Below are 25,296 nucleotides of genomic sequence, written 5' to 3' on the forward strand. Positions count from 1 at the left end.
AACGCGTTTGCGGTTCGAACACTGTAACCTGTTAGTTCATCGTGTGCTACCGGTAGCAGCATTATTTATTATTATATTCGACGTCTGTCTACCTGCTCCATGCAAGTTTAAGAAATGTGAGTGAAGGGAGTTTTTCCAAGCCAGACTGCCGCGAGAAAGCTGCTCAACCAGCAAAGCGCTACAGTGAAGTCGCCGGTGGCGCCACCCCGTGCGTGTAACATATACCGCGTCAGGGAAAGAGCCCCAGCGAGCCCACTACCCCCTTCTAGCTCACTTTAGCCCCGTCTCTCATCTGTCGTGACGTCATTGTGTCACGTGGTGTGCACGGCGTGTAACCGTCACGAAAGGCTTGGGCTACCTATTGTAATATGCTTCGCATAAAAGTCCCTAAGCTTAGAGGCCTTAAAGGTGCACTGAAGAGGAATCTGAACTCGTCTTTTTGCCGCGGGAACTCAATCTACACGTTCCAAGCATTCGTAGAAACTTCAATTTATTGCCCTGTGTGGCCGATTTCCCTAATTAAATCGAATTAACGTCCGGCTCCCGCCTTTTTTTTTTAAATTCTCCATCGTACGGTGGGCGGAGTCGACCAACGCGGGGAGTGCCTTTCACCCAGTCCCGTGGCGGCTTGCCGCTCTGCCATCGGCGGAGTAATACATAGTAGTCCGTAGAAGCAAATAGTCCACGCGTATTTTTATTTCTGTGGGCTTATTTTGCAGTTATATTATCTGCAAATGAAACTATTTATTCGTGGAAACCTAAAAAACAAAATGAAGCGAAAGCAAAGCCGCCGCGGGACTGGGAGTAGAGAAGCACAGGGTCAGACAATTAGTTTTTGAAGAATACCGGCTTCCTTTAAAAGCTAAAAACATCTAGCATACTAACAGGTGCATGTTCAGCTAAAATCAACGCTGGGTGCATTGCTCGCAAACAGGTTTGTGTTCTTTTGTGAGCAGGAAGTTGTGTGTGAGAAGTGTGTGTCCAATACGGAGGCGGCATAAAATAACTTCGATGAATCGTTTTTGGTGTGAGCATGACTACCATTCACCTAGGATGGGTTTTCCTAAATGTAGCTTATTATTTCTTTCAATATTCCATTGTGACTGCCATTTATTTCTTAGCTTACACTGTACCAACTTTATACCATCTTTGTAGGGAATGTTCACTTTATTTCTTTGTTCCGAGCTTTTCCAGCACATTCATCTGCTTTCTCATTGCCTGTGATTCCAATGTGGCTGGGACCCCAGCAAAATTTTATGTCTTGTCCCTGTATTGTGGCGCTTGTTATGTTGTGTATGATATCACCGATTATTGGTGTGACTGCGTTTCTATGGTGAAGTGAGGTTAGTCTGCTAAGAGAATCTGTGTAAATGATATGAATTTTCTCATTTATTATTTTTTCTACCGCCACCGAGACTGCGTAACACTCGGCAGTGAAAATAGATGCACACTCAGGTAGCCGTACTGTTTTTTCCCAATTATTCCGAACCACAGCACTTCCGACGTAGTGTGCTGATTTTGATCCATCAGTATAAAATGCTTCGTATTCTCCATATTTTTCATTTAGTGCTAAATATTGCCACGCGCCCAACGCGCCGCGCGGCCTCCGCGCTGAGTCGAAGACGACGACGAAGCGGCGGTGGGCTCTCGTGGCGCGCTGTTCTGTTCTGTGTCGTGGAAGCTGGCTCCATAATTAAAAGGCTCCCGGTCTTGGGTTCTACCCGACGTCTACCTTCACGGCTCCTCTGGTCGTGACACTGGTGGAGGTGCGGCCGATGCTCCCTACTCCTGAGGCCGACTCGACGCGTCCGCCTCTTGTGACCACCCCTGTCCATCGTGCCAGCCGGAGGATCCGCGGCCTGTCCCCCGAGGCCCTTCCTATTGTCAACGCGCCTTCAACTACCACTCCACTCATGGCGACGCCACTGCCCGCCCTGCCTACGACTGTCCCTGCAGCCAGCCCCACCTATCTCACCCTTCAGACTCCACGCACGCCTAAGCCCTTTCACGGCGACCTGTTTGAAGATGCTGAAGACTGGTTGGCTCAATACGAACGGGTCGCGACCTTTAACTGCTGGGACGACGCTACAAAGCTGCGTAACGTTTACTTCAGCCTTGAAGACTCTGCACGAACGTGGTTCGAAAACCATGAGACTACTTTCTCTACGTGGCCGGACTTTCGACGTCAGCTCCTGAGTACGTACGCCAACAGCGACCGCCGGGAGAGCGCAGAGCGTGCACTGTCCTCTCGAATTCAGCTTCCCAATGAGGGTGTTGCCATGTACGTCGAGGATGTGAAGCGTCTTTGCGATCGCGCCGATCCGGCCATGCCTGAAGAAAAAAAGCTGCGGCACCTGATGCGCGGCGTAAAAGACCAGCTCTTCTCCGGCCTCGTGCGGAACCCGCCCAACACCGTCGCGGAGTTCCTGGCCGACGCCGTGCACATGGAGAAATTGCTGCGGCAAAGATCCCATCAGTACGACCGGGAACTGCGCCAAACGTCGACTCTATCAACGTTGGACCGGTTCGACCATGATCCCAGGACGAATCCGGACTCCCTTCGCGAACTCATCCGTTCCGTGGTCCGCGAGGAGCTGCAGCACCTTCAAGCCACCTTTGCCCCTCGCGTCGATTCCGTCACCAGCGTCATCCGCGAGGAAGTCCAACAGGCACTCAGGGCACAAGACGCTGCAGCTGTGCCGGCGCCGCAACCGACCCCATACGATCCCGCGCCGTACCCGACTCCTGTCCAGCAGTCACGTACGCGGACGTCGTGAGCCGCGCGGCCCCATCCCCTGGGCCTTCGCCTTACACCGCACCATTGGTCGCGGTGCACTCTGCCCAGCCGACTCCTTACTGGGCGGATAGGCGCCAGGCACCGCGGAAGACTGACCTCTGGCGCACTCCGGATCAACGCCCGCTCTGCTACCACTGTGGTGAGGCCGGCCATCTCTACCGGCGGTGCCCCTACCGCGAAATGGGACTACGCGGTTTTCCTGTCGACAGCCCCCGTCCACGCCCTGGAGAGCGCCCTCAAGACATCGCCGAGTATGTCACCCGCCAGCGTAGTTCACCATCTCCTCCGCGCCGCGAGTCGCGATCGCCCTCTCCACGCCGGTCTTCGCCCTCTGGGTCCCGTTTCGCCTCGGGACAACGTGGTTCCTCGAGCCCTCGTCGGGAAAACTAGCTCCGGCGGCCTTTGGAGGCGAGGCCGCCGAACGCCGTTCCGACGCAAAGCTTCCACCGCCGCAGCTACTGAATCGCCCCGACGTCGCACGCCGCATCGCTGCACAGTTTTCCCCGACGCGCCTTTCGTATCGCCGCGATGCCGCAACCCCAATCGCCGACCCGCTTCCGCCGCCGCACCGACGCCGAACACCGCATCGCCGAAGAGTTTCCCCCAACGCGCCGCTTGAATCGCTCCGACAGCGCAACCCCAGTCGCCGACCAGGTTCCGCCGCCGCACCGACTGAATCCTCCACAACAGCCATCGACGGGCCGTGCTGAAGGCAGGGTCTCTTTGGATATCCCTGTTCTCGTCGACACAAAGGAGGTCAGCGCGTTGGTTGATACGGGCGCAGATTACTCTATCCTTAGCGGACGGCTTGCGAAGGCCCTGAAAAAAGTGACGACACCCTGGGACGGTCCCGACATACGCACGGCAGGCGGACATCTTGTCGCACCACTCGGCATGTGTGCGGCCCGGGTTACGGTTCGAGGCTGCACATTCGTTGCCACTTTTCTCGTTCTCCGCGAATGTTCTCGCGATGTCATCCTTGGCATCGACTTTCTTCGCGAGCACGGTGCGATCATAGACCTCCCGAACCGCTTGGTGACGTTTTCTACCGCAATGGCCACAGAAGAGCCTGCGCACCAGGGTTCTCGGTCCGCCCTGCGAGTCGTCGACGATAACGTTACGGTGCCACCACGTGCCAGCATTCTCACGAGAGTTACCTGCGACGAGCCACATAGGGGACTCCGGGTTGTCGAGCCTAATGTCTCCCTCGTACTCACTAAGGGGGTTGCGGTGGCACGGGGCCTTGGATCCTTTCATGACGGTTGTACAGAGGTCCTTGTCACCAACTTCTGCAACGAACATCGACATCTGTTCCGTGGCACAGCCATCGCTTACGTCGACCATGTTCAGGAAGTGGCCGAATGCTTTGCTTATGCGGAGGACACACCTGGAGCTGACGCCGAAGCGGTCACCAGCGTAGACATAAATCCTGGCCTTCCACCCACTGAAAAGAGGCAACTCCAGGGCCTCTTGCGGGAGTTTGGTGCGTGTTTCACGTCGTCGTCCAAAGTGCGCCAAACGTCGATAGTTAAACACCGCATTATCACGCATGAAGGAGCCCGACCAATCCATCAGCAGCCCTATCGTGTGTCCCCTCGTGAGCGAGATGCTATTCAAACACAGGTCGAAGAGATGCTCACAGACGGCGTCATCCAACCGTCAAGCAGTCCGTGGTCGTCTCCTGTCGTCCTCGTGAAAAAGAAAGACGGGACACTACGGTTCTGCGTCGACTACAGGAAGCTGGACAGTGTGACCAAGAAAGACGTGTACCCGCTCCCGCGTATCGACGACTCCCTCGACCGACTTCGTCAAGCCAAGTACTTCTCTTCGGTCGACCTCAGAAGTGGTTATTGGCAGATAGAAGTTGATGAGAGGGACCGTGAGAAAACCGCCTTCATTACACCAGACGGGCTGTATGAATTTCGCGTCCTCCCATTCGGGCTCTGCTGTGCTCCTGCCACGTTCCAAAGAATGATGGACACCGTTCTCACCGGTTTGAAGTGGCAGACCTGTCTTGTTTATCTTGACGATGTCATCATTTTTTCCGCAACGTTCACGGAACATCTGCACCGCCTCAGGACTGTCCTCAAAGCCGTTCGATCCGCCAACCTCTCCCTCAAACCAGAAAAATGCCACTTTGGGTTCACCGAATTGAAGTTCCTCGGGCACGTCATTAGAGCTGACGGAATCCGCGCTGACCCAGAGAAGCTTGCTGCCGTTGCTGCCTTTCCGGTCCCCTCCCACAAAAAAGCAGTCCGACGTTTTCTGGGCCTGTGCTCCTATTATCGCCGCTTCATTAGAAACTTCGCCCAGCTCGCCAGCCCTCTGACGCTCCTAACCCGTGATGACACGTCATTTTCCTGGGGCAACGAACAACAGAGTGCCTTCGACGAGTTACGACGCCTACTCCAATCACCGCCCATCCTGGCACATTTCGACGAAGATGCCGATACGGAGGTGCACACGGATGCGAGCAACGTCGGTCTTGGCGCCGTTCTAGTTCAGCGGCAAAACGGTGTCGACAAAGTAATTGCCTACGCCAGCCGCGCACTGTCGCGTGCTGAGTTGAACTACTCTACCACGGAAAAAGAATGTTTAGCGGTAGTCTGGGCCGTCGCCAAGTTCCGCCCATACCTCTATGGCAGACCGTTTCGTATCGTCACCGACCACCACTCGCTGTGCTGGCTGAAAAATTTAAAGGACCCTTGCGGCCGCCTAGCACGTTGGGCATTACGCCTGCAGGAATTCGATTTCACCGTCACCTACAAGTCAGGCCGGAAACACACCGACGCTGATACCTTGTCACGCGCTCCCGTCGAACCTCCTCCGCAAGACACCACCGACGATGATAGCTTCCTTGGAGCGGTCAGCACATCTGAGCTCGTTTCCAGACAGCGTGCCGACGCCGAGCTCCGTCTGCTCATCGAACATCTCGAAGGTGGGTGCCCTGAAATACCACGAAACCTAGCTCGTGGACTATCGTCGTTCTGCCTGCGGAGAGGGGTGCTTTATAAAAAGAACTCTACTTCAAGTCCGACAACTTACCTGCTCGTCATACCGTCTGATCTGCGGGATGAAGTCCTCCTTGCCTGCCATGATGAACCGACTTCCGGCCACCTTGGAGTTACCCGCACCTTATCCCGAATCCGGCAAAACTATTACTGGCCCAACCTAACTTCAAGTGTCAGGCATTATGTCCGGACATGCCGGCAATGCCGGCGGCGGAAAAAACCCGCGCTCAAGCCTCCTGGACTGCTTCAGTGCATCGAGCCGCCACAAATACCATTCGACAAAGTCGGCATGGACCTTCTGGGGCCATTTCCTCTCTCGTCGTCCGGCCACAAGTGGATCGTAGTCGCCACAGACTACTTGACCCGCTACGCTGAAACGAAGGCCCTTGCGCGAGGTACTGCCGCCGAAGTTGCCCACTTCTTTATGCACGACATCGTGCTTAGACACGGCGCCCCATCGGCCATCATTACTGACCGAGGCAAGGCGTTTACAGCCCGACTCCTACGTGACATCTTAGAGCTTAGCCATACTGCTCATCGACCAACAACAGCGTATCATCCCCAAACCAATGGTCTAACGGAACGGCTCAACAAAACATTGGCGGACATGATCTCGATGTACGTCGACGTTGAACACAAAACCTGGGATGAGGTCTTGCCGTACGTTACCTTCGCATATAATACCGCGACGCAGGAAACCACCCAGTTCACCCCGTTCCGTCTCGTGTATGGCAGAGAGGTCCGCATGATGCTAGACGCCATGCTGCCGTACGGCGACGCAGAGCTTCCCCCTGAAGCTGGCCACTTCGTGGAGCAAGCAGAGCAGGCCCGTCAGCTGGCCCGCTTGCACATCAAGGTCCAGCAATCCGCCGATGCCCGACACTATAACCTTCGACACAGGGACGTGCACTACGAGCCGGGCGACCACGTGTGGGTGTGGACACCAGTGCGCCGCAAGGGATTGTGCGAAAAGCTTTTAAATAGATATTTTGGCCCTTACAGAGTCCTGCGCCGCCTGAACAGCGTCAACTACGAAGTTGTCCCCCATGGAACTGTGGTCACCGGCCCTCAGCGTCAACGGCCTGAAATCGTGCATGTAGTGCGCTTAAAGCCGTACTTTTCGCGTGACTGAGCGCTGTGTTCACGCTGTTTCGTACCTTTTCCTCTTACCCCACGTGTGAACTTGACTCTCCCTGCATGTTCATCTAGCGCGCGCTGTATAGTTCACCTCACCCCTAGTCCTTTTTTTTTTTGTTCCTCCTCCCCTCACTGTACATACCCCATTCCACATCGAGACGATGTTTGCTTTCGCGGGGGGGAATAATGCCACGCGCCCAACGCGCCGCGCTGCCTCCGCGCTGAGTCGAAGACGACGACGAAGCGGCGGTGGGCTCTCGTGGCGCGCTGTTCTGTTCTGTGTCGTGGAAGCTGGCTCCATAATTAAAAGAAGGCTCCCGGTCTTGGGTTCTTCCCGACGTCTACCTTCACGGCTCCTCTGGTCGTGACAATATTCTTGTAATATCTGCTCATGCAGTGTGTGTTTTTTCCGAAATTGTGTTAATGTGAAGTCGCACACAGATGGTAGGCAGTACCAAGGCGGGAGTGGATCAGGTTTGCGGGCAATATTAGGCAATGTGTCCATTATGTCTAGTTCTTGGCATTTCTCTTCAAAGCGGAGAAGTGGCCTGATTGCGAGAGGTTTGTTGGTAAATAGTGTTCGAGATGGGCACTTTGTAACGAGTGGGTAACAGATGTGTTTAGGCTGGGAACGAATCTTTAAAATATATGAGGATGTGAGCATTGTTCTTCTGTCTGCAAGTGGTGGTTCACTGGTTCCTACATACCGGCTTTTTATGGGTGATGTCCTGTAAGCACCAGTTGAAAGACGCAAACCCAAATTGTGCACAGGGTCCAGTCGTTTCAAGTACGACGGCGTTGGTGATCCATACACTATGCAACCATAATCTAAAACTGAACGTACTAAAGAGCGATAAATGTGTAGAAGACATACCCGATCAGAACCCCAGTGTTTGCGTGAAAGGACTTTCAGTATGTTCAGCGATAGCGACGTTTTTTTTTCAGTGCGTTTATGTGAGGCAGGAAAGTAAGTTTTTTGTCGAAGGTGATGCCTAGAAATTTGTGCTCTTTTTTTAAAGGCAGTTCGGTTTGGTTTAGGTGTAATGTGGGATCTGTGTGCAAGCCTCATTTGAGTGAAAAAAGTAAGGCCACTGTTTTCTGTGGTGAGAACTGGAAACCATTCTTGTCTGCCGATGTTGCCAGTTTGTTTATTGTAAGCTGTACTTGTCTTTCGCATGTAGATATATTGGAAGATGTGCATGCTATCTGAAGATCGTCAACATAGACTGAATACATAATGGACCTTGGGATTATTTTCTTAATAGACTTTATTTTTACAATGAACAGAGTTCTGCTTAAAATGCACCCTTGAGGCACTCCATTTTCCTGAATAAAATTCCTCGAAAGGGTTGAGCCTAGGCGGACATTAAATGAACTGTTAGACAAAAAGTCTTTAATGGAGTTCAGCATTCTGCCACAGATGCCGAGCCAAGCTAAGTCTTGAAGAATTCCAAACCTCCACGTAGTATCATATGCTTTCTCTAAATCAAAAAAGACGCTAAGATGGAGTTGTTTGTGTATAAAAGCTTCTCTGACTGTAGTATTTTCAAGGTGGACTAGGTTATCTGAAGTGGAACATCCCTTTTTAAATCCACACTGATGGATATCAAGAAGTTCACAGGATTGAAGAACAAAAGTTAATCTTATATTAAGGACACTTATTAAGGACACTTTATAATGCTTAAAGGATGTTTATATGTTGTGGACCTAGATTGGTTTCCTGGAGGCATAAGGCTACGGGTGACATTGACCCTAAAGTATTTTTTATGTCATCGTAATTTCTCAATATTCCTCTACAGTTCCACTGAACTAGAAAAGCCATGTTTATGTTTTGGGGTATGAACGACGAGGGGTTTACTTATGTTCTGGGGCCATTATGGTGGCCCTGCCTTTTTTCCGCTCAAGAGAGCTGTTCCGCCACTGTAAAGCAGGCGGGCTGGGAGTTTGGTTCATCACCTCGCAAGAGGTGCTGGACGACCGCGGAGATGCCGCGGGTGTGTGGGTGTCAGCAGGCCTCCCCCGACGGGGTGAAGTCCTGCGGGATGTTGACCCATGGGCCGGCACTCCCTGGCTTGGAGTTGGCAGAGCAGCCTTCGCTGTCTCTGCCTGGGGCGTGGATGGCCCTGCCACAGGCGCGGTGGAAGTGGCCGCGGCAGGTGCCGGAGTGCTGTGTGGTGCTACGCCCCTGCGCACCACATCAGCGAAGTTTGGTTTTGCTGTGAAGGAGAATGTATTTGTAAGTGCAAAACGCCTTCTGGCTTCTTTAAATGAAATGTTTTCTTTGGCCTTTATGGTGATGATTTCTTTCTCCTTTTTCCAGGACGGACACGCCCTGGACTATGCAGCGTGGTCTCCTTCACAGTGCGGGATGCGTAGGGATGCGTCACATTCCTCAGAAGGGTGGTCCTTCGAAGCGCATTTCGTGCAGGTTTTGCGGCCGCGGCAACTCTGTGAGCCGTGGCCAAACTTCTCACAATTAAAACATCGGCGAGGATTGGGTATCTAGTGTCTGGCGGTGACTTTCAAGTATCCAACATCGATCGTTTCGGGCAAACTGCTGGTGTTAAATGTGAGGACCATGTGTTTGGTGTCTATTTCTTTGTTGTCCTTGCGGATTTTGATCCTGTGCACGTCAATTACATTTTGATCAGAGAGTCCTTGAAGCATTTCGGTTTCTGTTAGATGGATGAAGTCACCCTCTTATATAACGCATTTAACTGTGTTAAGAGATCGGTGGGGAGTCACGGAGACAGAGATGTCCCCTATGGAAGCAATGTTTCAGAGTTTTGAGCACTGGATGCTCTCGCGTAGTTCAAGAAGTAGGTCGCCGCTGGCCATTTTTGATACCTTGTAGCCAGGCCCTAAGGTATCTGTTAAACATTTGGTTACAAGAAATGGGTATATTATTCGGGCTTGCTTTTCATCACTGTTGCTGTGTATCACATGAAACTTTGTGAATGTAAGTTTCTTTTTCGAAAAAAAGTCTGCTGCCTCGTTCCGCCCTCTTTTAAGAGAGCGATCTGGTTTGGAAAGGGGGGAGCCATAAAAAAATTTAGTTTTTCGGTCATGGTGCCAGCCACCCACCATGGAGTCCAACAAGGGGACGCGACAGGAACTTGAAAGCAAGTGCTGCCCACGCCAGTTGTACACCTTAACTATAACCAAATATGACGCAACTAAGGGTAGTTGGCCACACAAGGTTTTTCACCGCCAGGAAAAAAGGAAAAAACTAAGAAGGGAGGAGGATACAGAAAAGTTGTAAGAAAGGAGATAGGAAAGTGAAAGATGGAGAGGAGAACAGGAAAAGGCGACTGCCCATTTCCCCCGGTCGGGTCAGGCCGGAGGTGCCGTCTACAGGAAGCTAGGGCCAAAGTGGTGTGTTGCCTCCGCCGAGGGGCCTTAAAGGCCCAAACGCTCGGCATCGGCTCAACCACCAGGATCCCCTTTTCCCCGGACACGGCGATGCCACGCATGGCTAAGCGCGGATGCTCGGGTCCGTGGTGACGCATTGCTCACCATCATCCCCCTGCGAAGATGTCCCTGCGGATGCTCGGGTTAACCCTGTGGTGTCGCCACTCACCGATTTCTGCATGCTGCAGACGCCCCCCTGCGGGGAAGTCAGCTAAATGTAGCTTCCAACACCATGCTTTTGTGGGAATGACTGTTGGCAAGGATGAGAGACTTATTACGACAGGGAGATGATCACTTCCATATGGATTGTCTAAAACACTCCAGTTAAAATCGTTAAAAACACACGGTGAACTAAAAGGCAAATCTAAAATACTCATTTTCACCGAGGTTGGGGAGCAGTATGTGGGTTTATTAGACTTCAGTAAACAGACGTCATTGCATAAAATAAAATCCTCTATGAGATGGCCTCTAGCGTCAGTTTTCTCACTTCCCCAAAAACATGAATGTGCTTTAAAATCTCCAACTACCAGGTATGGCTCTGGTAGCTGCTCTAAAAGATCCTCTAAGTCATGTAGTGTTAACTTAAAGTGCAGATCGATATATAGTGAGCACACTGTAATGGTTTTATGAGCAACTAGAGTGGCTGCGGCAGCTTCGAGTCTTGTTTTTAGTTTAAGCTCTCGAGCCGGGACACCGTTTTTCACTATGATGGCTACGCCTCCCGACAGCCTGCTCGTCTGCTCCCGATCACGGCGGAAAACTAATTCTTAAGAAAGTTATTTTTTTGGGGACCTAAAATTGTTTCTTGTAGACATAAGGCGACGGGAACGTGTGCTCCTAATGTCTTTTATATCACTGTAATTGTTTAAAAGTCCTCTGCAGTTCCATTGTATTATGAAAGCCATCTTAATTTTGTGTTTCTATAGGGTGAAAAGGTAGATCAAGTTGTTAATGGCCCCGTGACTCGGGGCCTGTCTTTTTTTATCGATCCAGGGAGCTCTGCCGACCGTCCAACGTGGACGGCGCGAGGCTGCCCGGGGTCGTGTCCATCGCCTCTGCAGAGGCGCTGGACGACCGTTCACGTTCGAGTTTGACCTCGACCTGTGGGAAGAGGTCTTGAGGCCCGCCGACCCGGGGGTCTGCGCAGCCTGACTTAGAGTTGGCGGAGTAGTCTTAGCTGCTCTGCCTTGGGGCGCGGATGGCCCCGCCACAGGCTCACTGCATGTGACCTGGACGGGTGTCGAAGCCTGGTGTGGTGCGCCGCGCACACACACCACATCAGCAAAGTTGGTTTTTGTGGTGAAGGAGAATGAGTAGGTGAGTGCAAAACGCCTTCTTGCTTCTTTAAATGAAATGTTTTTCTTTGTCTTTATGGTGATTATCTTTCTTTTTTCCACGACGGACACGCCCTGGAGTATGCTGCATGGTCTCCTTCACAATTTGCGCAGTGCGGGGCTGCGTCACATTCATCAGAATGATGCTTCGAGGCGCATTTCGCGCACGTTTTCCGACTGCGGCAACTTTGTGAGCCGTGGCTGAACCTTTGACAGTTGAAACATCGGCGAGGGTTGGGAATGTATGGTCTTACGTTAACTTTCAGATATCCTACTTCGACTGTGTCGGGTAGTGTGCTGGTGTTGAATGTCAGGATCATGTGTTTTCTGTCTATTTTTTTATTATCCTTCCGGATATTGATTCGGTGAACGTCTATCACATCTTGGTCACTCAGACCTTCGAGCATCTCTTTTGCAGTGATGTGGACAAAGTCATTTTCGGATATAACGCCTCGGACGGTGTTCAGAGATCGGTGTGACGTCACGGAGACAGGAATATCCCCAACAGATACAATGTTTACGAGTTACGTTGTCATGCAGTCCAAGCAGTAAGTCACCGCTGGCCATTTTAGATACCTTGTAGCCAATGTCCAAGGCTTCTGTCAAACACTTTGACACTAGGAAGGGAGACAGGATTCTTGCTTGTTTATCTTGTACTTCACTATGGATCACATGGTACTTAGGAAAACTAACGTTTCTTTCTTGAAAAAACTCATCTGCTTCATTCCGCCCTCTTTTGAGAGAGCAATCAGGTTTGGAAAAAGGGGGAGCCATAAAAAATTCCTAGTTTTTCGTTCATGGTTCCAGCCACCCACCATGGAGCCCAACAAGGGGACAGGACAGAAACTTGCGAGCAAGTCCTGCCCACGCCAGCTGTACACCTCAACTATAACCAAATATGACACAACTCAGGGTAGTTGGCCACACAAGGTTAACCCTAGCCACCTATGAAAAGTGAAAAAAAACCAAGAAAAGAGGAGGAGACAGGAGAGTTGTAAGAAAGAGATAGGAAAGAGAAAGAGGAAAGGATAGGAAAAAGCGACTGTCGATTTCCCCCGGTCGGGTCAGGCCGGAGATGCCGTCTACAGGAAGCTGGGGCCAAAGTGGTGTGTTGCCTCCGCCGAGGGGCCTTAAAGGGGCCCAGAAACACAATCTTAGTTAACTGTTTTGCCTGTTGATTGCATACAGTGAGTTAAAATGGTGCTATTAGCGTCGGAAATACCGCGTACATTCCGTTTTTTAATATTTTAATGTCCTCCCAAAAACAACTTCATGGCTCTGATGGTGCCGCCACACAGTGGCGGGTTTTTAGCAGCGGATATGACATCACCGTGCGCGAGCTTGAAGACCGGACAAACAGTAAATATACTGCAAATTGTGTGAATAAATAGAGACACATTTTGTCACCTGTCTGCGTTTTATATTAGATCAAAAAAAACAATTTGTTTGTCTTAGATAAAAGCCCTGCAAAGCAAGTAAAATAAAAACACACCACCAGGGGCGCTCTGGCATGGAAACAACGCTGCAAGTCTCACAGAGAGCAGGCAACCATGGAGTACAAACTTCCGCGACGTGCTCTGGCTGGCTGTTTTGATTGGTTACGCCAGGTGCCGTCATTGGGAGAGCGAAATAGGAGTGGGAAGCCCCGCCAAAATCGAGTTGAGGGCAGCGTTTTGTTTGCTTGTATTTTGAAATTTCTTCACTGAATAACTCCCGTTCCTGTGCATCGATTCCTGTAATTCTTTTTAAGTCAGCATCTGTGTGACATAAAGAACCCACCTGAAGTATAGCCGGTATTCCCCCAGGCAGTGTTTCGCAGCCCCTTTAAGGGTCCAATCGCTCGGCATTGGCTCAACCACCAGGATCCCCTTTTCCCCGGACACGGCGATGCTACACACGGCTAAGCGCGGGTGCTCGGGTCCGTGGTGGCGCACTGCTCACCATCATCCCCCTGCGGGGATGTCCCTGCAGATGCTCAGGTACCCGTGGTGTCGCAACTCACCATCGCTTGCATGAATCAGACGCCCCTGCGGGGCCATGCCAAAAGACACTAGTGAGAAATTGCTCATGGGCAAGACGAGTGCGTGCAGCTCCCACTGATTGGCCATACTGCTACTATGCTGCTACCACTGCTACTGCAAGCAATGCTCGGCTATGCCCAAACATGACTCAAACAGAAAAAAAAATGGCCGGACGTGACGTTGTTTTTCAAACCGGATGCAACGTCATGGGTGGAAGTAACACTTTTGTTATTTTCACCTGGTCGCAGGAGACTTCCCAAAATTTCAGTGCAAGTAGCTAAATGCCGAATCCACTGAGACACCCCGGTGGACACAATGTGTACGTCTCATTAAACAGCAGAACGATTCTCTCTTCCCCTCACCGAAAATGCATGCTATAGCCCAGAACACGATGTATTTTGTGGCTTACCCTTCAAATTGTATTTGGGACTCCTCCACCATGCACGTCATCATATCACACGTGTACTGCACGAACGCGACCATTTTGCAGCGTAGCACTTTAGCACGAAGGAAGTGATGCGCTGTCCACAGTGATAGAAATCACAGAAAAAAGAAAGGCTTCGCAAGCTTACACTGTAGACCATGCCTGTTCTCATAGTATTGCGACTGTCCAACTGTTTCACTGAGAACCCGTGTGATGGTTCTAGCCTATTACTAAACGTTTTAGGTTTTGTTGAGATTCACAACATTATTTCTGTTATATTTTTATATTTTTTTGTAGAAAATGTGCAGATTTTTGCAAAGAGCATCTGTTAGAGGAAAGTTTGGCATTGTGGACGTGATACATCGCTGTGCTATTACACAATTTTGAGGAGGGAAGAGGGGAGAGACATGCTGCCAAACTCGCGCTTCAAATGCCCCATGCGGCATACAGTCGAAGATTGGCTCTTTTCACGTTGCCGTAGGCACCATAGGTAAAAAAAACAAAAACTTGGGCAACTTTGTATGCTTCTTGACAATTTACCGCTCATAAGTCACAGAACAACAAAACTAAGAGCCAATGTGAGGAGAAAATATTTGCCTTCATTTACACTTTAGGTAGTTTCATAGTTAGCTTCGATGCTATACAACATGATGCTCCATCGCCGCTTGGCTAAGAGTGCTCCCTGTGTTCTGCACACTTGTGCACATTGTGTTGTTTGCTTATTCCTATTGCAGCTTCAGCACTGTGGGCTCGTATTGTGAAAGTGTACCTTGCCGACAGTTTGACGCTGGGCTGCCACTGCAACAAACTTCGCTATGCCACGGGTGCCGCGGCAACGCTACAGGCGCTATTTCGAGCCTGGATTCATTGCAAAGGTGCCCAAGCAGACGGTCCACAGCCAACGCCAGAAGGCCAAAGCACCCAGGCTGCTAAGATACCAGTGAAATTTGTAACCCTGCGCTAACATTCATATTTTTGTAGGTAGGGGTCGAGGTGAGGCGTTAGAAAGCGTTAGGTGCTAATTTAATTTTTTACTCTATTTTTCAGGAAGCTCGCTGAACCTCGACAGCCAACTTGCACATTTGGCTGGAGAAATTGACTCTATGAACTGCGCAACTGAAGTGTCTCCTCAGCACTGCTCTGGTGACACTGCCTTAGGTGCCTCCTCTAGCACAGGTGCATCCATGAGCTGCCAGGAACTCGAAGCAGTGCCGAGCAGTAGCGATGCTCATGCACCTCGTGAAGGTCATGCCATCAACTCTAGCAGTGATAGCTGTGCTTCTGAACAGAATTCTGATGTGGACTCTGACTGCGAGGTTTCACCAGACTGCCTGAGTGAAGAAACTGATGCTGACACTGTAGACGACTCGCAGGATTTCACAGGAAATGACAGTTCTGAAGGATCTGATTCTACCAATGATTTCATGAAGAACTTTGTGTTGAGTTGGGTTTTATGGCACATAGGCAGCTAAGGCCATCACGCGCCAAAAGCTAGTTTTATTATGTCTGTTTGGTGCGAGTAAGTTTAAAGATTATTTTGTAACCCTACAAGAGGTTTAGGGCATTTGCATATTTTAGGAACGAAACAAGAGAGGAGGTTTTTACTAGGGAATTTTCTCCTAGGAGTAAGCAAGGGTGTAATGGGATGTGCTCTTCATAAAATTGTCGGGAATGCTTTCTTCTAAGTTGATCAAGTTTTGCACAGGTTATTAATATGTGGTTTGTAGTGACAATCTCTCCGCACTGTGCGCATGTAGGTTTGTCTTTTTTTTGCAAGAATGAAATTGTGTTAAGTGCGTGTGTCCAATATGAAGGCGGCATAAAATTACTTCAATAAAACGCTCTTGATGACTGCATGTTTTCCATTCTTCTATAACTGGCTTTACTAGGTGTAACTTGTTTACTTCATTATCCCATGCTCCCTGCCGTTTTTCTCTCAGTTTTCTTTATAGAAATTTTAGAGTATCGTTATGCGGCACTTTCACTTTCTGTATTTTAGCATTACAGGCAGCTGCAGCACACACATCGGCTCTCTCATTACCGTAGATTCCTACGTGACTTGGTACCCAAGCGAATTGAATTTCAAGCCCTTGTCTTTTGGCAACTACTAAATTGTGTACTATGACTCCTACTAAAGACTTGCATTTTTGGGATGTAGTGAAGTAATTACGCTAAGGGAGTCTGTATAAATATTACTGTTTTCAATGTTGTCCTTTAGTATTTTTCCTACCGTTAAGGATATGGCACAAGATTCTGTGGTGAAAACTGACGCACACTGAGGTAACCTATTTTTTCTTGTTTGTCTTGGACTACAGCACAGCCAACATAAAGCATTGTTTTGAAACCATCTGTATAAAATGCTGTATGATCACAGCATTTCTCGTTCAGTGCTAAGAACTCCTGTATAATGTGTTCTTGAGGTGTGTTTTTTTACAAATGTGTGTTAGTATGAGATCGCATACAGCAGGGAAGTTGTACCAAGGTGGCAATGGGTCAGGTCTCTGTGCAATATGAGGGAGTGCATTTAGTATTTTAATTTCCTGGCACTGCTCTTCAAAACAGAGTATGAGTGGTCTGATGGCTTGGGGTTTATTGTTAAACAGTGTTCTAGAGTGACATTTTGTAACTATCGGGTAACAGATGTGTTTCGGTAATGAACGGATTTTCAGAATGTATGAACATGTCAGTCTGGTTCTGTCAGTTAGTGAAGGTTCCTTTGTTTCAACATAGAGACTAGTCACAGGTGACGTCCTGTATGCCCCAGTCGGAGTCTCATTCCATGCTAAAATCAAAAGAGAAGGCAAAAATAAAGCGGAATGAGAAAGAGCCTGCACCTGCAGAGCATCAACAGACTTAAACCAATCAAAAAGAAGAGGGCCCATTTGGACAAAAGTCGAATTTGGTGAAAAAAGCCAATGGGAAAAATAAAGTAGGGCACGGTAGCATTGTATCCTAAGGGCTCAACGAGCACAGAGGGATGATGAATCCTCGGTGAGCTTCTTTTTTTCACAAACATCGATGAGGGTGCCAAGCAGAAAAAAGAAAGAGAGAGGAAAGAGTAATTGAGAAAGAGAAAAAAGGAAAAAAATGAAATGAAATAAAGTAAATAAAAAATAATAAATAAAAACACACACAAAAAAAATAATACTGGGAGAAAAAAAAGATGACATGATTATTTACACGAAGAGAAAAAAAAGAAAAAGAGAAATAGAAAAGAAAAGAAAAAGAAAATAGAAAAAAAGCATAATTATTTACAAAAAAACGGTGACTTGATTAGTTACAAACGAAAACAAAAGAAAAGAAAGGAAAGAGGAGAAAAGAAAAGGAAAAAAGGAAAAGAAAGAAAAGAGAAAGTCGTATAATGTGTATGAGATAATGTGATTCATGAAAAAAAATCGATGACACAGGAATGCAGGCAGCAGGAGGCAGAAGATCTTGAAGATGGGCTAGAAAGAGGAAATCTGTGAAGAGAAAAGCAGATAGAGAAGTAGCGGAGAAGTGTGCCAATGTACATTTTATGTGAGTGTGCCTGTCCTGTGTGAATTTGATGAAAGAGCCAAAGAATAGAGGCAAGGAAGAAGATGGAAAGGAAAAGAAAAGTATACATAGGGAGAAAGAAAGTGCGAAATTGGTAGGTAGCAATTGTAATTTAAAATGGAATAGGATAAGATGTAAGGTATGTGTAAGCATGGGCGTCCGGAGGGGGGGGGCAAGGGGGGGCGGCTGCACCCCCCTGGAAAATCACTCTAACCGTGAGTGATGGCCGCACACCAGGGGCGGCGGTGCGCTCAGCAAAAAGAGTAAAAGCGGCCCCGCTTCCAGCTTTGGGTCACATCTGCGAAGTGCCGCGTCCGGGGACGCGTCGTTGCAGACATACAGCGGCACCGGCGAGCATGTGTTTCGAGGCGTCTTGAGATGGGTGCCTGTTTCTTTGATCTCTAGAGATAGCCACACGGAGGCAGACAGTGCACAATCCGGCCACCGATGAATTCTTCAGGAGGGAGGGACAAATCAGCCGTGTCCACCCCCGCTTTGTCGGGCTGCTCAAGGGCAAGAAGGCGATGAGTTGGCGCCGCCGCCGCTCGCTGTCTCCTCCGATCCACGGGAGAGCGCAGTTCGGTAGAAGCGCCGCTTTCAGAATCTTCGGCAAAGGGGATTAGCAGTTGCTTTTGTTCACGGCGACGCAGTCTCCAGAGGCGCCCCCACACCAGCGTTCCTTGCATCTTCTCCGGAAGCCAGCGCCTTTGGTCAAGGCAGCCCGATGGCGCCTGCCTGGCTCGCCTGGCTCGCCTGTCACCTCTGGCTGGGCCTCAAATCCCAACAGCGCCCATGTACTGTGCGATGTCAGTGCATGGTAAAGAGACCCAGGTGGTCGACATTATCCGGAACTCTGTACTACTCCGTCCATCATAGCCTGAGTCGTTTTGGGGCTCTGAACCCCATAAAAACACACAAAACAAATTTTCCGACCGGAGTGGCGAGTGTCCCTTCCCCTCGGAAGTCGCGAGGCGTTCCTTTCACCCCCAAAGTGCTATTAGGAACGACGACAACAAGTCTCGCCGGGTGGCCGCCAGCACGCCTGTTTCTACTGTGTATGGCTGCTAGCGACTTGAGGGTGATTGCTTTCGGGCCTGCCGCCATGGACCACAAGCACCGAGAGGACCCAGGTGCCAGCTGACTTCAATTACGGAGTTTGCCTGGTTGGAGTGCAGGAACAAAACCAGACCCCCTTCACAAAGTGCCTGCACGTGTAGAACGCCACCGCCGCCTCGGGGAGACGAACGTTATCTTCCCCATTTGCCGTGACCGTGCCAGGGAACAAAGGGCCTCGTCTCCGGTTGCTCTTTGGCGTGCCCAAGCACCGCGACAAGCTGGCGGGCCTCATCTCCGACCCAAGCACGAGGAACCACTTTCGGCGTTTTCGTGACCTCGCGTCTGGCCTCGAGCGGCGGGTGGCATTTGATGATCAACAGATGTCGGTGACCCGCAGAAACCTTCGGCTGGCCGGAGGCCATCACCTACCGCCGTCAACGCTACCTCGACGACAACCTTCTTTCCCTCAGACTCCACATGTGAAGGGGGCGTGACCATGAGTGCAGTGTCGTGTGTGCGCACAGGTGAAAGCTCTAGGCCCCTCCCACTCCGGCAAGGGCGTCCTCAACCTAGGGACTTTAGGGAACAAGAAGGATATAAAACTCGACAACGGATGCGGCAGAATCGTCTCACTTCTAACCACCAATGTAAAATGTAAATAAACCTATTCTCCTTTCGCCATCTACCTCTTCGCTCAGCGGCACTCCTGTCCTGAACCCTCAACTCCAACAGTGCGTATTCGGGGATACTGCGGCAAGTAGGCCCTTGCATGTGTGCGCGCCTCTGTGTTTGTGCTTCGGTATTTTTAGTGGCCGGTTGTCAACGAAGCTGAGAACAATCAAGACAGCGGACGAGAAAACGACGAGCGGCGAGTAGTGTGTATGCAAATACTCGACTGTGCGGTTGCGCGAGCAAGATGGAGCGAGGTGTATGAAGCTGCGAGCGTGCATTTATCTTGTAAATAAGTTTTCGTTGTATATATAGTCATTTTTTGTTTTCAACGTACGCATTCAACCGTTTTTTCAATCAATGTGTATATATTTTTAACACTACCAACCCCGAAGAACTCCATAGCCAGCTTTGTCTCGCGCGGTTCCGAATGATGGACATTCGGCGCTTCTTCAAGCGTCAGCGGTTGTCTGACGAAGCGTTATCCAAATGCGCCCCTGCAGATTCTGGTGTGATATGTGACAACGGTGTAGCATTTGAACAGAGTGATGCAAGCTTTTATCACCGGACAGTAGCTGATGTCGTCGACTCCATGGAAGGGACTCTGGCAACAGTGAGTTCAGGTAATGCAGCAGGCCGAGATGATTCCATTTCTCCTTTCTTGGGATTTAAGTCCGGATTTGACCAGAGCGATGCAACCTTTCATCACCGGACAGTAGCCGACGTCGTCGTCTCCATGGAAGGAACTTCACCAGCGAGCTCCGGTCACGCAGTAAGCCGAGACGATTCCCTTTCTCCTTGCTTGGGATCGAAGTCCGGAGACAACATCAAGAAAACAAATAACTTGCCTCAAGAATATGACTTAGGAGAGTTTCTAGGCAAAGCTAAACTCACTGGCATACCGGACTTTTTGAAGTTACGTCTTCTTACTAAGCCATGGTCACCAAATGTTACATACGATTTTAAGAAGGATGTAACACCTGGAAAGAGACCTTTTCGACATCAATGGCTGGGAGATTACGCCCCCTGGCTTGCGTACTCAGCGACAGCGAAAGGCGCTATTTGTCGTTTTTGCGTCATTTTTCCTCCACGTGTTCACCGGGGTACTCAAGGAAGTTTTATCGTGCGCGCTTTCAGTAACTACAGAAAAATGCACGAGGCGTGCAGGGATCACGTAAAATCCCAATGGCACCAGGAGGCAATGACGGCCTCACAGAACTTTATGGATGTGATGAAAGGCAAGCAGCTACCCGTTGTAGAGCAGCTGAACAGAGCACTCCACGCGCAAGTTGAAAGGAACCGTGAGAAACTATTTCCAATAGTTTCCACCATTGTCTTTTGCGCGACGCATGACTTGCCAATTCGCGGCAAGCAGTCCGATAGTGGAGTCTTCAATGATCTGCTTGAATTTCGTGTAGAAGCTGGAGATACTCTACTTCAGGAGCACTTCGCTTCTTCTGCTGGCAATGCCAAGTACACTTCTGTCCGCGTCCAGAACGAGATCATCACAATCTGTGGCGACATCCTGAAAGAGCAGATAGTTACCGAAGCTAACAAAGCGTTTGCTTTTTCCGTTCTTGCTGACGAAACTGCAGATATTTCAGGAAAAGAGCAGATGTCTATAGGCGTTCGCTTTATTGACAAGGCGGGAGCCGAAGTGTGCGTTCGAGAGCAGTTTTTGGGATTTGTAGAGCTGGAGCAATTAAACTCCGCTTGCATCGCCGCGGCAATCTTGAAGTTTTTGACGAATGTCGGGCTGATTCTTTCGAACCTCGTTGGACAGGGGTACGATGGATGCTCTACAATGGCTGGAAAAGAAGCTGGAGTGAACAAAATTATACAAAAACAGTTCCCGAAGGCACTATTTTTCCACTGTGCAAGTCACAAACTAAATCTCGTCATCAACGATCTGAACGACGTCTCTGAAATTCGAAACACAATTGGCATAATCAAACAAACCATAAACTTCTTCCGCGAGAGCGTACTCCGGAGAAAATTGGTGCCGAACATTCCGATGCTGTGTGAGACAAGATGGTCTGCAAAATATAAGTCTATTAGGATCTTCTCTCAGCATTACGTGGCCATAGTCGAAGCACTAGAGAAGCTCGCGTCCACGGAATCATGCTCGAACGCTGCAACTAGACAACGACCTCACATCCTCTACTGCGCAACAACAAGCTCATCTTTCATCGTCTGATTGCATATTGTAGCGAAGTACAGCGCTCGGCTCGAACCAGTTACGAACATTCTGCAAGGTGTATCGACGACTTCCATTCTGTGCATGACCACATCACTGAGCTGCAACGTATTTTTCGCGGCCACCGGACGAACGCTGTAGAGGAGTTCTCTAACATGAATGCAGCAAGGGAGGCAGCCAATCACTTAAATGTGGTACGTGATATCTGTGCCAAGACAAGTCTCTCGTCAGGCCCACCGAGACAACTACGGGATTCAGTCGCCGGAGGAATACTACCGTGTGGCAATATATGTGCCGTACTTGGACTCCCTCACTGCTTCTTTAGCTCGGCGCTTTTCTGAAAGCAATGAGAGGAGCTTCAAACTTCTCCAGCTGCAGCCATCAAAAATGAAGCACTTGAGCCGTGTTGAGTTCGCTGTTCTCGCCGAAGAACTCCAGTGCTTTTACGGCATCGACAACTTCAAGGAAGAGGCCATCTCTTGGTACGAGATGTGGTGCAACAAAACTGGGGACCCATCAGAAATAACTTACTGCGAGCTTCTACATCAGGCCAAGACATTCTTCCCTGGTGTTGCAAAAGCCATTGAGGTGGCTCTGGCTTTGCCAGTTACTACCTGTACGGTTGAACGCTCCTTCAGTACAATGAGGAGAGTGAAAACGTGGCTACGCTCAACGATGACAAACGACAGACTGGACGGCCTTTGTATGATGAGTGTGCACCGAGAGCGTGTAATGAAGCACAGGAATGAATTTATCACCCGTGTCATCACGCAATTCGCCCGGAAAAATCCGAGGCGTCTACAGTTGCTGTTTACTGACTGACTGTCGTTGCGTGTTTGTGAACATATTGTGCTGTGTGCTGGTCATCAATCCGGGTGTGTCGAGAACCCGTATGCAGCAAGACTGAGCACTCTTCTCCACGAAGTGATAGTATCTTTTTGCATTTTTATTAATTTTAATTGTTTCTTCGTTGATAAACTCCAATGTATCTCTCCTAGCCACGCTTTAATTTGCTAAGTAGAACGTGTTGTCGGGCTAGTTGGTTGAATACTTCAGACATGGCAGTTGCGCGAAACACACACACACAAGACAGGTTACGGGACGAGCGCAAACTTACAACTGATTTTATTCAAAATACAAGGCACATATTTAAAGGAAGAAAAATAGAATGCACTTTGAGCATGCGCATCGAGATTATACATAATGTGGCAATCAGAAGCATACCAAGGTCTGAACTTACATCGTCTTATCGAGAAAGGCTACCTCACTATTGTACAGTGCAACCGAAGAATCACTGATACATTTTTGCTGTTTGTAATTTTTCTTTCATGTGTGTATTTTACTTATTTATTTTATTTATTTATAAATAAATAAATTTACTCCGCAAATAGTGCCTTTTTGCTACGAACATAACCCCCCCCCTCCGGCGCCAACAGCCAATGGGGCCCCCCCCCTGCAAAAAATTCTGCGGACGCCCTTGTGTGTAAGTGTAATGTATGCGCATTGAAAGTGATGTCAATTAAAAGAAAAAATGTATTTTGTAAGTGTGGTGAGTGACTGCGACTCGCCGCCACAGAAGGGAGGACACATCTGCATCCACCCATAATTGGGCCAAATGTCCCCCATGAGGAAGCGGTAGACAGTAGTGTGTACAGGGTGGCCGAAAAATACTGTAACGGGAAAAGACAACTATAACTTTTCAAAAAACAACCGAATTGAGGCGCGTTTTTTTATTCGTAAGTGCACTAAATTCTTGAAAAATAGTTTACATCTGATTTTCAAAATGTCCACCTTCTGCTTTTATACAGGCCTCCAGACGCTTTCAGAAATTTTTCAGAATAGCCTCGATGCCTTCTGGAGTGATTTCGTTCCAGGCCTTCTGCAGAGCACGTTTCAGGGATTCGGTGGATTTGTGCTTGGAAGAACACTTTTTGCTCCAGGATACCCCAAACAGCAAAGTCCAAAGGATTGAGATCAGGGGAATTGGACGGCCAAACATCTTTCCCCCAGAAGCCAGGGAGATTCGACTCACACCACTGGATTGTTTTCTTCGCTCCGTGGGCAGGTGCCCACTCTTGCTGCAGCTGTCAGTCAACGTTTTTTGCATTTTCTTCAGCCCAGGGTATGACGGCGCGCCATCCAGGATGAGATCACGGCAGGTCTCTGCATTGATTTTTGACTCCGTTTGGGACAAAAACAAGTTTGGTTTGCCCAAGCCCTGAAATTTCACCCCAAACCATGACGCTCTTGGGGAAATGGGTTTTCTCCACTCTAGCATTTCGAGGAGACCGACTGGCAGCAATTCTCGATGGTTTTGTGAATTACAGGCCGGTTCAACAGTGAAAATCTCATCTGTGAAGAGAACCCGTTTGAGGGCTTCGCCGCGGTTCAGCTGCTTCATTCTGCAGCACTTTTCCAATCTGGAGGCCTTCACGTGGTCCGTAAGCAGCTGGCCCTTTGCTGGTTTGCGCACCTTAAGTCCTGGATCTTCTTTGACAAGTAATTGCATGGTGGAGTTGCCAACTCCATGCTCGCGGGCGAGTTTTAACCTGCTCCTCAAGGGATTTCGTTTGACTTTCTTGCTGACAGCCAATTTCAGTTCCCTGGTTCTTGCAGTTCGAGGCCTTCCGCTTCGCGGCCGGTCCTATGAACACCTCCGGTCTCCTGGAATCGTTTGACGACACGGTGCACTAGGACTCGGTGCAATTTAAGCATCTTTGCAATTTTCGGAATAAGCATCCCCAGCTTGTGGTGGGCAACAATAGAGTACTGCAATTCTTCAGATACCATTTTCCTAGAAAATATTGCACCAATGGCAGTAAAAATAGTAGTTCTATTTTAGAAAAACACAAGTGACATGAAAAAATCGGTGTCGATGCTCAAAAATGCGAACAATAATAAATAACATGAAATTCAACACACGTTACAGTATTTTTCGGTCACCCTGTATGTGTGTGTGTGGGTGGGATATGTGTAATGTTTTAGTTGCGGCGTAAATAATTTGGGAGCGACTGACTTACTAAGGCGACTATTCGAAGTAGTAAGGCGACGGTGTGACGGTCATCCAACCATGACCGCCACACCGCAGTGGAAAAGACTGTGGAGCACCCTTATGGGCGTAACAGATGCGTTTCGGTAACGAACAGATTTTCAGAATGTATGAACATGTCAGTGTGGTTCTTCTGTCAGTTAGTGAAGGTTCCTTTGCTTCTACATAGAGACTAGTCACAGGTGAGGTCCTGTATGCCCCAGTCAAAAGACGCAAACCTAGGTTATGTACTGGGTCCAGTCTTTTCAGGTATGATGGTCTCGCTGAACCATACACCACGCACCTGTAATCAAGACAGGAGCGCACTACTGCACGACAGATATGGAGAATACATGTCCTATAAGAGCCCTAGTGTCTTCGTGAGAGCACTTTAAGTATGTTTACAGCTCGAGAGGCTTTTACTTTCAAGTTATTCATGTGCGGGAGGAATGTGAGCTTTTTGTTGAATGTTACACCGAAAAATTTGTGTTCTTTTATTGGGAGAACGGTTTCATTTAAATGCAGGGTGGGATAAGGATGCAGGCCTCTCCGTAGAGAGAAAAGAATGGCAACTGTTTTTTGTGGGGAGAACCGAAATCCATTTTTGTCTGCCCAGTTACCAAGTCTGTTTAATGTGAGTTGTACCTGTCTTTCACAGGTTGATAAGCTGGACG

At 49.2% G+C, this 25,296-nt stretch overlaps 1 protein-coding gene across 2 annotated transcripts in view; it reads right to left on the reverse strand.

The window, feature by feature from the left end:
• LOC149355172 (uncharacterized) overlaps positions 1-25,296 on the reverse strand; it is a 437,737-nt gene that overhangs the window by 251,461 nt on the left and 160,980 nt on the right. The window contains exon 13 of one of the 2 annotated variants that reach the window (XR_016291476.1): positions 20,072-20,198. The exons of the other annotated variant lie outside the window; for it this stretch is intronic. The gene's annotated coding sequence lies outside the window, so the exon portion shown is untranslated. Of the gene's footprint in view, positions 1-20,071; positions 20,199-25,296 lie in introns of those variants that run through there. 2 annotated transcript variants of the gene reach the window in all.

Source organism: Amblyomma mixtum, chromosome 3 (assembly GCF_055824585.1).
Source record: "Amblyomma mixtum isolate Tamu chromosome 3, ASM5582458v1, whole genome shotgun sequence".
NCBI classification, from domain to species: Eukaryota; Metazoa; Arthropoda; class Arachnida; order Ixodida; family Ixodidae; genus Amblyomma; species Amblyomma mixtum.